This window comes from Bos grunniens, chromosome 7 (assembly GCF_055505025.1).
Source record: "Bos grunniens cultivar Pamir isolate PY7600 chromosome 7, Bosgru_T2T1.0, whole genome shotgun sequence".
Lineage (NCBI taxonomy): Eukaryota > Metazoa > Chordata > Mammalia > Artiodactyla > Bovidae > Bos > Bos grunniens.
In genome coordinates, this window is record NC_141171.1 from 9,991,975 (window position 1) to 10,005,000 (window position 13,026).

Below are 13,026 nucleotides of genomic sequence, written 5' to 3' on the forward strand. Positions count from 1 at the left end.
GTGAGGAGTCTTAACCACTGGATCACCAGGGAAATCTGGACTCAAAGACATAGGGAACAAACCAGTGGCCAATAGTGGGAAGAGGGAAGGGAGAGGGGCAAGACAGGGGCAAGGGATTAAGAGGTACAAACTACCATGCATAAGATAAGCCACAAAGATATACTCTAGAGCACAAGGGATATAGCCAATATTCTATGCTAACAGTAAATGAACTATAACCTTTAAAAATTGTGACTCACTATGTGACTACACCTGAAACTTAATATTTTTTTTTGCAAAGTTTAAACTTTTTTATTTTGTTTTGGGATATAGTCAATTAACAATGTTGTGGTTGTTTCAGGTGAACAGCAAAGGAACTCAGCCTTTTACATATAAATATATCCATTCTTTCAAACCCCCATCCCATCCAGGCTGGCACATAACATTGAGCAGAGTTTCATGTGCTACACGCTAAGTCTTTGTTAGTTATCCATTTGGAATATGGCAGTGTGTACATGACTTTCCCAAACTCCCTTATTATCCCTTCCCCCTGACAACCATAAGTTCATTTTCTAAGTCTGTGAATCTCTTTCTGTTTTTTAAGAAAGTTCATTTGTATCAATTCTTTTTAGATTCCAAGACACAATATAATATTTCTCCTTCTCTGTCCAACTTACTTCACTCAGTATGACACTCTCTAGGTTCATCCATGTTGCTGCAAGCAGCACTATTTCACTCTTTTTAATGACTGAGTAATATTTCATTGTATGTATGTACCACTTCTTTATCCATTCCTCTGTTGATGGACATTTAGGTTGCTTCCATGTCTTAGCTATTATAAACAGTGCTGCAATGAACATTGGAGTGCATATATCCTTTCATATTGTTTTTCTCTGGATACATGCCCAGGAGTGGGATTGCAGGGTCATATGGTAGCACCATTTTTAGTTTTTTTAAGGAACCTCCATACTGTTCTCCATAGTGACTGTACCAATTTATATTCCCACTGACAGAGTAAGAGGGTTCCCTTCTTTCCATATTCTCTCCAGTGTTTGTTGTATGTGGATTCTTTTTTTTTAGTTATTTATTTTTTAATTGAAGAAAAATTGCTTTACATAATTTTGCTGTTTGCTGTCAAACCTCAACATGAATCAGCCATGGGTATACATATATTCCCTCCCATTTGAACCTCCCTCCTTCCCATCTCCCTCCCCATTCCACCACAATAGGTTGATACAGAGCCCCTATTTGAGATTCCTGAGACATACAGCAAACTCTCATTGGCTATATATTTTACATATGATAATGTAAGTGTCCATGTTACTCTCTTCTTACATGTCACCCTCTCCTCCCCATTCCCCATGTCTATAATTCTGTTCTGTATGTCTGTTTCTCCATTGCTGCCCTGTAAATAAATTCTTCAGTACCATTTTTCTAGATTCCATATATGTGAATTAGTATACAATATTTATCTTTCTCTTTATGACTTACTTCACTCTGTTTAATAGGCTCTAGGTTCATGCATCTCATTAGAACTAACTCAAATGTGTTCCTTTTTATGGCTGAGTAACATTCCACTGTGTATTTGTACCACAACTTCTTTATCCATTCATCTATCGATGGACATCTAGCTTGCCTCCATGTTCTAGCTATTGTAAATTGTGCTGCAATGAACGATGGGATACATGTGTCATTTTCAGTTTTTATTTACTCACGGCATATGCCTAGGAATGGTATTCCTGGGTCTTATGGTGATTTTATTCTTAGTCTTTTCAGGAATCTCAGTATCATCTTCCATAGTGGCTGTATCAGTTTACATTCCCACCAACAGTGCTAGAGTGCTCCCACACCCTCTCCAGCATTTATTGTTTGTAGACATTTTGATAATGGCCATTCTAACTGTAGTTTTGATTTGCGTTTCTCTAATAATGAGCAATGTTGAGCATCTTTTCATGTGTTCGTCAGCCATCTATGTCTTTTTTGAAGAAATGTCTGTTTAGGTCTTTTCCCCACTTTTTGATTGGGTTGTTTGTTTTTCTGGCATTGAGTTATATGAGCTGCTTGCATATTTTGAAGATTAATACTTCATCAGTTGTTTCATTTGCTATTATTTTCTCTCATTCCAAGGGTTGGCTTTCCCCTTGCTTATAGTTTCCTTTGCTGTGCAAAAGCTTTTATGTTTGATTAGGTCCCAAGTGTTTACTTTTGTTTCTATTTCCATTACTGTAGGAGGTGGGTCATAGAGGATCTTGCTTTGATATGTCATCAAGTGTTCTGCCTCTGTTTTCCTCTAAGAGTTTTCTATTTTCTGGTCTTACATGTAGGTATTTAATCCATTTTGAGTTTATCTTTGTGTATGGTGTTAGGAAATATGGACTTAGGTCATCCCCCTTTAGGATGACTGTAGCCACAGCTACTGAGCCTGCACTCCCTAGAGCCCATGCTTCATAACAAGAGATGCCACTGCAATGAGAAGCCTGAACAATGCAATGAAGAACAGCCTCCACTTGCCACAACTATAGAACGTCCGAGTGTAGTAGGGACATTCAGTGCAGCCAAAGATAATAAATAAATTTTTAAAGAGTCTTAAAAATGATGTGACTAAGTGTCTTCTTTGTCCATGTATCATTCGAGTAATAGATTTTAGCTTTTCAACGTCATCAATCTTGTAATTGATCCAGTCTCACTTATTTCTTATGGTGCAAAATAGAGTCAAATCTGGGATTCTGCTATTCCATTTGCACAGGGATTTATGGTCCATTATTATCATGTGTAAAAAAATGTTTTGATAAAGAAGGAAAGGGCAACACATTCCAGTATTCTTGCCTGGAGAATTCCATGGACAGAGGATCCTGGTGAGCTATCATCCACAGCGTCACAAAGTCAGACAGGACTGAGCACACATGCATGCATAGGTGGCGGGGGGAGAGGGGATGGTTTCGGGATGATTCAAGCACATGGCATTTATTGCACACTTTATTTCTATTATTATTACCTCAGATCATCAGGTAATAGATCCTGGAGCTTGGGGACCCCTGCTTTAGCTCATTCCCTTGGGGATTTTGCACATGGAAAATTTTCATATGATCTCTTTCTTTTTGGAAGACACATTGCCATGGTTCTCAAGTGGGGGTAATTTGGCCCCTTTTGGAGTATATGAAGACATTTTTAGTCCTTGTAACTTGGCTGATGATGCTACTGGCATCCATATCCAGGGATATGGCTAAACATCCTACAATGTACAAGACAGCCCCTATAGCAAGGAATGACCCAAACCAAACATCAATGGTGCCAAGGTTGAGAAATTCTGCTCCACATTATACATCCTCTTTCTTCCTGGGGGATACTGAGCTTTATGACGTAGACTCACAGAGGACAGTGCATATGGACAGAAATTGGCTTAATAATGTGGGAATAAAAGCTGGAACATTACAAAAATTACTCTTGTATGTAACAACAGCTGACATTTATTTAGGACTTGTCACCTGCATTCCTTATGCAGAAGCTTTGCCATTTTATTCCATTTAATCCTCTTGTCACCCTTCTGAGGCCGGCCTTGATATAGGTTCATCTCACAGACAGAGAAACTGAAGCCCATGGGGGTTGAGTATTCTTTGGATAAAGAAGTTGTGGTACATATACACAGTAGAATAGTACTCAGCCATAAAAAGGAACACATTTGACTCAGGTCTAATAAGGTGGATAAATCTAGAGCCTATTATACAGAGTAAAAGAAGTCATAAAGGGAAAGACAAATATCATATATTAACGCATATGTATGGAATCTGGAAAGATGGTACTGAGGAACCTATTTGCAGGGCAGTAATGGAGACACAGACATAGAGAAGAGACCTGTGGACTCATCAGGGGATGGAGAGGGTGAGACAACTAGAGTCAGTAGCATTAACATATACATTACCCGATGTAAAATTAGAATAGCCAGTGGAAATTTACTGTATGTTGCAGGGAGCTAAAATCTGGTGCTTTGTGACAACCTAGAGGTGTGGGATGAGGTGGGAGGTGGAAGGGAGGTGCAAGAGAGAGAGGAGATACCTGTACTCTATAGCTGATTCATGTTGTATATAGCAGAAGCTAACACAATATTGTAAAGCAAGGGTCTTCCAATTAAAAAATACATTAATTTTTTAAAGGATAAAAATAAAATCTAAGAAAGACAAAAATAATGCAATGAAATATATTTATTTTATCACTGAGAAGAAAAAATCACCAATGCTTTTGCTTAATGGTCTCTTCTCTCTTGTCTCTCAGTTTGGGGTCTCCTAATGCCATAATCTTCTCCTGTGTTGCAACCACTAGCCAGAAATGCTTCACATGAACACTAATTTTGCACCCAAAGAAGATATCATTTGTTTAACTACCTTGACCCCTGTCACCCAGGCTTACTTTTCTCAGATGCCTTTGAATTACTTTGTACTTTATTGTTAAATGCCTTGATAGTAATTATTTATTTAAATTATGACTCATTTTATTTAAATTATATTGATTTATAATCAATTGATACCATTGTTTATTTTATTTAAATTATTGTCTTAATATACTAATTAAAAATGCATGACTCTGTGCATAATATCCATAAGCTATGTTAATGGCACGGTATTTTCTACTCACTTGATTAAAATGTATAATGGACAATCATGAAATAAGATATTGAATCATCAGCCAACTTTACCTCCCAGAAAAGATTTCAAAATTGCTAATTTTGAAATCTCACAAAACCTGTTTGAAATGTATAAAAATTATCTGAAGGCACATGAAAATAAGTGTTCCAGTGAATTTTCTAAAACTATTTTAATCATGATGCCAAAAGCCAACAGCCTTCTACAATAGCAGCAGCATAAGAAAAACCAAAGACTTATCTCTAATTTTCATATAATTTTAAAAACTCTGAGAAAATAGCAATAAAATATATTCAGCAATTTATCATGCAAACCAAATACTATGACCAGGTAACATTTAACACTAGCAAGAAACCAACATTTCATATTGGTAATGTATCTATTATAGTAGAACAAATAAGTAGAAAAAAATCATCCAAGAAATAAGATCATCTTATTGAATGCTAAAGCTAGTTCATGAAGAGTTCTGAGGAAACTAAAACAGTTTCCTTGGTCATCACCTTATATCAACCTACACATGAAAATATTTGAGAACTGGATTTCAAACCCGTTCCAGTATTGTCATCAATACACTCCGCAAGGACCTGAGACTGAGCCTAATAGTTAAATAGGGTAAGACCTAAAACCAAGGGGAGAAAACGGTGGTTTTTAAATTCAAACCACTGGGAATGTTCCCTCAGCCAAGCTTTACAAACAGTAAAACCTTAGTCATCTGAGCAAGCAAATTTAATATCCTCCAACTGTTTGTAAGCTAGTAAGTTTATATTGTAAACTTACAATATAAGTTTTCAGTCAAATTAGAACCTAAATCCAAGTACGTTTGTCTTTAACTGAAGTAGAGTTAAAGGGTATTAGCTGTGGACGGATGTACAGTGATGCAGCATGTTTTTCTAGCAGAAGCATATTTAACTATGATGAATAAGATCCAGACCTAGAATGCCGGCCAACATTTCCCCTGCAACAGTCCTTGATGAAGCATACATTTCAGTGTCTCCACCCTCTTAATATTCAAATAAAAAAAGATTATTATATAAAAATTGTATGCCAAAGCGCTTACCCTGCAATTATTTCATTTCCTATAATATTAAATATATGTGTAGAATCATTCAGTTCTGTTCAGTTGCACAATTGTGTCTGACTCTTTGTGACCACATGGACTGCAGCAGGCCAGGCTTTCCTGTCCATCTCCAGCTCCCAGAGCTTGCTCAGACTCATGTCCATCAAGTCGATGATGCCATCCAACCATCTCATCCTCTGTCCTTCCCTTCTCCTGCCTTCAATCTTTCCTAGCATAGGGTTCTTTTCAAGTGAGTCAGCTCTTCACATCAGGTGGCCAAAGTAGTGGAGCTCCAGTTTCATCATCAGTCTTTCCAATGAATATTCACAACTGATTTCCTTTGGATTGACTGGTTTGATCTGGTAGAATCATTAGCACATTACTGCCTCCTTTTAAAACTGACCGGTCAAGTTCTTTGCTTTCATATAGGAAATTCAGCATGTTTTTGCTCCTGTTTTTCTTTTAAATTATAAGGCTATGGTTTTTCCTGTGGTCATGTATGGATGTGAGAGTTGGACTGTGAAGAAGGCTGAGCGCTGAAGAATTGATGCTTTTGAACTGTGGTGTTGGAGAAGACTCTTGAGAGTCCCTTGGACTGCAAGGAGATCCAACCAGTCCATTCTGAAGGAGATCAGCCCTGGGATTTCTTTGGAAGGAATGATGCTAAAGCTGAAACTCCAGTACTTTGGTCACCTCATGCGAAGAGTTGACTCATTGGAAAAGACTCTGATGCTGGGAGGGATTGTGGGCAGGAGGGGAAGGGGACGACAGAGAATGAGATGGCTGGATGGTATCACTGACTCGATGGACATGAGTCTGAGTGAACTCCGGGAGTTGGTGATGGACAGGGAGGCCTGGCGTGCTGTGATTCATGGGGTCGCAGAGTCGGACACGACTGAGCGACTGATCTGATCTGATGCTTTCAAATTAAGATTTGGATTTTTACGATCAAGATCGCCATTTGCTCTTAAATATGTCATTATGTATACAATTATTTGTGCAGAATTTCTGAGAATTTAAAATTTTGTGTGGTAAAATCTGTGTCAGTCATCTTATGCTCTCTCCAACATTTTTTTAACTGAAGGAATTGAGCCATCACTCAAATATTCCTCACTTGCAAATCCTTGCCTTAAACAAAAATGAAAAGGAATGTTCTTCATACGTGGTTTGAAATAAATCATGCTTTCGCATATTTTGAACTACTTTCCACATCTCTTATTCCTCATGGTCCTTTCATTATAAATATATTCTAAAAGTTGTACACGATAGCAGGGTTAAAGCCTCAGGGCCTCATATTATGATTCTTTGATCATATTGTGAAAATGGCACTTGCTCCTTCTGCTGATTGCCTGCTATTTCCATTTCTTTGATTTAAACTTCTCTATACAATTTCAGCAACTTGCTTCATTACCTTTTTAATTTTTTATTTTATTATCATTATTATTATTATTTTTACTTTACAATATTGTATTGGTTTTGCCATACAGCAACATGCATCTGCCATGGGTGTATACATGTTCCCCATCCTGAACCCCTTTCCCACCTTCCCCCCCATACCATTCCTCTGGGTCATCCCAGTGCACGAGCCCCAAGCTTCCTGTATCCTGCATCGAACCTGGACTGGCGATTCGTTATTATATGATATTATACGTGTTTTAAGGCCATTCTCCCTAATTATCCCCCTTTCCCTCTGCCACAGAGTCCAAAAGACTGTTCTATACACCTGTGTCTCTTTTGCTGTCTGGCATACAGGGTTGTTGTTACCATCTTTCTAAATTCCATATATATGTGTTAATATACTGTATTGGTGTTTTTCTTTCTGTCTTACTTCACTCTGTATAATAGGCTCCAGTTTCATCCACCTCATTGGAACTGATTCAAATGTGTGTTTTTTTTTTTTTTTTTTTTTATTGCTGAGTAATACTCCATTGTGTATATGTACCACAGCTTTCTTATCCATTCATCTGCTGATGGACATCTAGGTTGCTTCCATATCCTGGCTTTTGTAAACAGTGCTGCGATGAACATTGGGGTACATGTGTCTCTTCAATTCTGGTTTCCTCAGTGTGTATGCCCAGCAGTGGGATTGCTGGGTCATATGGCAGTTCTATTTCTAGTTTCTTAAGGAATCTCCACACTGTTCTCCATAGTGGCTGTACTAGTTTAGTAGGATACCACTAAAGGATGTCAGTGTAAGAGGATTCCCTTTTCTCCACACCCTCTCCAGCATTTATTGTTTGTAGAATTCTGGATCACAGCCATTCTGACTGGTGTGAAATGGTACCTCATTGTGGTTTTGATTTGCATTTCCCTGATAATGAGTGATGTTGAGAATCTTTTCATGTGTTTGTTAGCCATCTGTATGTCTTCTTTGGAGAAATGTCTATTTAGTTCTTTGGCCCATTTTTTGATTGGGTCATTTATTTTTCTGAAATTGAGCTGCAGGAGTTGCTTGCATATTTTTCAGGTTAGTTTTTTGTCAGTTGCTTCATTTGCTATTATTTTCTCCTATTATGAAGGCTGTCTTTTCACCTTGCTTATAGTTTCTTTTGTTGTACAGAAGCTTTTAATTTTAATCAGATCCCATTTGTTTATTTTTTCTTTTATTTCCAATATTCTGGGAGGTGGGTCATAGAGGATCCTGCTGTGATGTATGTCAGAGAGTGTTTTACCTATGTTCTCCTCTAAGAGTTTTATAGTTTCTGGTCTTATGTTTAGATCTTTAATCCACTTTTAGTTTATTTTTGTGTATGGTGTTAGAAAGTGTTCTAATTTCATTCTTTTACAAGTCGTTGACCAGTTTTCCCAGCACCATTTGTTAAAGAGATCATCTTTAATCCATTGTATATCCTTGCCTCTTTTGTCAAAGATAAGGTGTCCATAGGTGTGTGGGTTTATCTGTGGGCTTTCTAATATGTTTTATTGATCTATATTTCTGTCTTTGTGTCTGTACCATACTGTCTTGATGACTGTGGCTTTGTAGTAGAGCCTGAAGTCAGGCAGCATTGATTCCATCAGCTCCATTCTTGTTTCTCAAGATTGCTTTGACTATTCGAGGTTTTTTAAATTTCCATACACATTGTGAAATTATTTGTTCTAGCTCTGTGAAAAATAGCATTGGTAGCTTGACAGGGATTGCATTGAATCTATATATTGCTTTGGGTCATAACCACTAAAAGATATTGAATGAGCAATATAAATATCATGTGTGTGTGTGTGTATGTATATCTCCAAAATCCAGCTCACTAAGGAGCTTAAATTCCTTCTGATCCTGTGATTCAGAGTCATAGATTTTTGAACAGGCATATCCTTTTAACCTGGCATGGTACCTACATGAAAACCTCAATGGAATCACTTTTTAATACAGTTATATGAAATAGACTTCAATAACTGAGTAATTATAAATGCCATTCAAATATCAGAACAAATGCCTAGAATGAGAAGCCCTACGTTATTATAATTTCACTTAGCTGTTCACTTGGATTATTTTATCAGTTTATTGCTGCATAACAAGTTGTTCTAAAAGTAAATGGTTTACCATAATGTCTTTACTCTCAAACAGGAATGCACTATGAGGATTTGATCTGAGTTCTGATAGTCTCTTCTTCATGTGTCTGCTGTCAGCTGCTTGGCTCTATTTTGTGGTTTAATGTTCCCTCCATGAGGTGTGTGCAGTTGTAGTGCTCTTCCGTTTTGAGCCACTTTATGTCAATTTCTTCTTTTTGTATATGTAGGTTAGTCTTTAGTTTACAAGAAAAACACTGAAATGATATTTCAGTGTCAAATGGTATCAAATGGTAATTTCTTCATATTAGTATCACTATTCTTATATCCATATATAACACTTTTCTTTCTTCCTCGTTTAAAGAGATATCTCCCAATTTTCTGTTCGACTTAGCTACATGGACTTTCCTTGTTGCCCTGAAACATGCAAACCAGAAGTTTTAAATTATAATTCCTTGAAGAGTAATTACATACAGTAAACCGCCATTTTTTAAAGTATACTATTTGCTGAATTTCAAAAATTAGCAGTACATACCACCTGGTTCATTTTTTTAATAGTTCAAAAATGCACAACATGTTTTAATTTCTTTGAATGGTTATTGTTAATAATGTAATTGCCCTGAATATCAGGTTTACTTACTTCAGAAGAAAACTTGAGATAAAAACTTCAAACTTCACATGGATGCTTCAATGAATGAAATGTATAGAAACACTTTGCTGAGTCCTTCCTTTTTGAAAAGTCGTTTCTGTTAGAAAAGTCATGCTTTTCCAACCTAAGTTCAAGGTTAGATGTATATGTATGTATATACGTGCCTGCATCTGTATGCACCTTTGTCTGAAATAAATACACTCACACGTGTATGCACATGCCTACAGTCTCATATGTAATCCATCCCAAGTTGAAAGAAAAGTTGAGAGGAAGTTAGAGGGATGAAAGTGAACAGATGATTGAAATAACAGAAAATAGAATTTAGAAATTTTGACAGAGAGCTCTTAAGCAGAATGTGTGCCAATAATATTAATAATGATTTACACTTCTCATTTTAAATCCTCAAAGACCTCACAGTTAGAACCGTATTTATGTTTAGGCAATGAGAAATTCTCTCTAGCAGCTAATGAGTCAGAATACCTCAAAAAGGACAAAATCGTCTCTTTCTGTTTAAGGTAGGATTTCACCACAAAATACCTTTAGATAAGGGAAGCTCACTGATTGAATTGAAAGGTTTAAATTCAGCTCCAAGAACAACATCTGTATTAGATTACTATTGCTCCCACAAGAGACACAGGTTCCATCCCTGGTTTGGGAAGATCCCCTGGAGGAGGACATGGCAACTCACTGCAGTATTCTTGCCTCAAGAATCACCATGGACAGAGGAGCCTGGAGGGCTACAGTCCATGGGGTCGCAAAGAGTCAGACACCACTGAAGTGACTTAGCATGCATGCATGCTCTTGTAACAAATTACCATGCTAGTGGCTTAAAACATATATGCATCTTAAAATTCTTCAGAAGTCTGAAGTCTCACTGAGCTAAAATTATGATGTTAGCAGGACCGTGATCCTCCTGAATGCTCCAGAGGACAATGCATTCGCTTTGATATTTTACTTCTAGTGGCCACTGGCATTCCTTGATACATGGTCTTTCCTCCATCTTCAAACCCAGGTGCAGAACATTTAAAAATATCTATTTGACTCTAATTTTTCTTCCTTTCTTGTCTGCATTTAGAAGACCATTGTGATTACATTATTCCAAGCTGAATATTCACGCTAATCTGATATCAAGATCAATGATTATCCACTTTATCCCATTTGCTAATATAATCTGGGGCTTCTCTGGTAGCTCAGCTGGTAAAGAATCTGCCTCCAATGCAGGAGACCCCAGTTCAATCCCTGGGTTTGGAATATCCCCTGGAGAAGGGATGGGCTACCCACTCGAGTATCTCCCTTGCTACCTAGATAGGATATTCAAAAGGTCTTGAGAATGGGGTGTAGTTATCTTTTGAGTATATTATTCTGCCTATTAAAGTGTTTTTTTTCCCTCAGATATATACCATAATGTCACTAAAAAGTTCTTTTTAAAAAACTATTTTAATTGGAGGTTAATTACCATACAATATTTTTGATGGTTTTTGCCATATATCAACATGAATCGGTCATAGGTATACATGTGTCCTCCCCATCCTGAACCCCCCTCTCACCTCCCTCCCTGCTCTATCCCACTGGGTTTTCCCAGAGCCCTGGATTTGGGTGCCCTGCTTCATGAATCGATCTTGCAGTGGTCATCTGGTTTACATCTGGTAATGTACATATTTCAATGCTAGTCTCTCAAATCGTCCCACCCTTGACTTCTTCCACTAAAAAAAATCAAACAGAATTTACCACTGCTTGCAAAAGTGAGTGAAATGTGTCATTCAAAATTACATACATGGAAGATTCTTGATGAAGACCTATAACAGTTTATGCCTGAATCTTACAGAATCATTTTCTTGCTACCCAGATAAAGACCTTCAGCATCAAGAACATGTAGGACATTGTCAAAAATTCAGAGTCCCTGGTACCTTGAATTAGTTCTGCTGAATTATAATTTGCATTTGAACTATAGTCCTTGGTAATTTAAGAATAGTCAATTAGGAGAGTGCTATACTAGAATGTTTTATTCCTTTTCATTGATGGTATTTGAAACAGTATAATTATTATATTGGATACTGTCCTATGAATTACATTTGTAGGATCCCTTTAGACACTGAAAAACGTGACCAGCTGCAGTCATCTATGATTGAGAATCACTTCCACAGAACTTGTGAACTAAAAGTGTTTTGATAATCAAGACTCCCAATCAAGACTTTCTTAGTTTATACTTTTGAACAGAACATTAAACCCCTCTGTGGCTCATGTTTATAATGGAGAATGAAGAGCATAAGAAGACTACATCACAGAATGAACTTGCATAAAAATTAAAGTGGACAATCCCTATAATGTGCTAAGCTAGGTTCTAGTGTATGTGCTGTGCTGTGCTTAATTGCTCAGTCATGTTTGACTCTTTGTGACCCCATGGATTGTAGTCTGTCAGGCTCCTCTGTCCACGGTGATTCTGCAGGCACGAATACTGGAGTGTGTTGTCATGCCCTCCTCCAGAGGATCTTCCCAACCCAGGGATCAAACCCAGGTCTCACACATTCAGGTAAATTCTTTACTGTCTGAGCCGTCAGGTGTATAAAAATATCTAAATTTGCAGAATTTAGTAACAGAATAATGTTCTTGCTACCCAGACAAGGACATGCAGCATTAAGAACATGTAGGATCTTGTTCAGGTCAGTTCAGTTGCTCAGTCGCTTCTGACCCTCTGTGACCCCATGAATAGCAGCACGCCAGGCCTCGCTGTCCATCACCAACTCATGGATTTCAATCAAACTCATGTCCATGGAGTCGGTGATGCAGTTCAGCCATCTCATCCTGTCATCCTCTTCTCCTCCTGCTCCCAAGCCCTCCCAGCATCAGCGTCTTTTCCAACGAGTCAACTCTTCGCATGAGGTGGCCAAAGTACTGGAGCTTCAGCTTTAGCATCGTTCCTTCCAAAGAACACCCAGGACTGATCTCCTTTAGAATGGACTTGTTGGATTTCCTTGCAGTCCAAGGGACTCTCAGGAGTCTTCTCCAACACCACAGTTCAAAAGCGCCAATTCTTCAGTGCTCAGCTTTCTTCACAGTCGAACTCTCACATCCATACATGACCACTGGAAAAACCATAGCCTTGACTAGACGGACCTTTGTTGGCAAAGTAATGTCTCTGCTTTTGAATATACTATCTAGGATCTTGTTAGAAAAGCAGAATCTTTGGTACCTTGAATCAG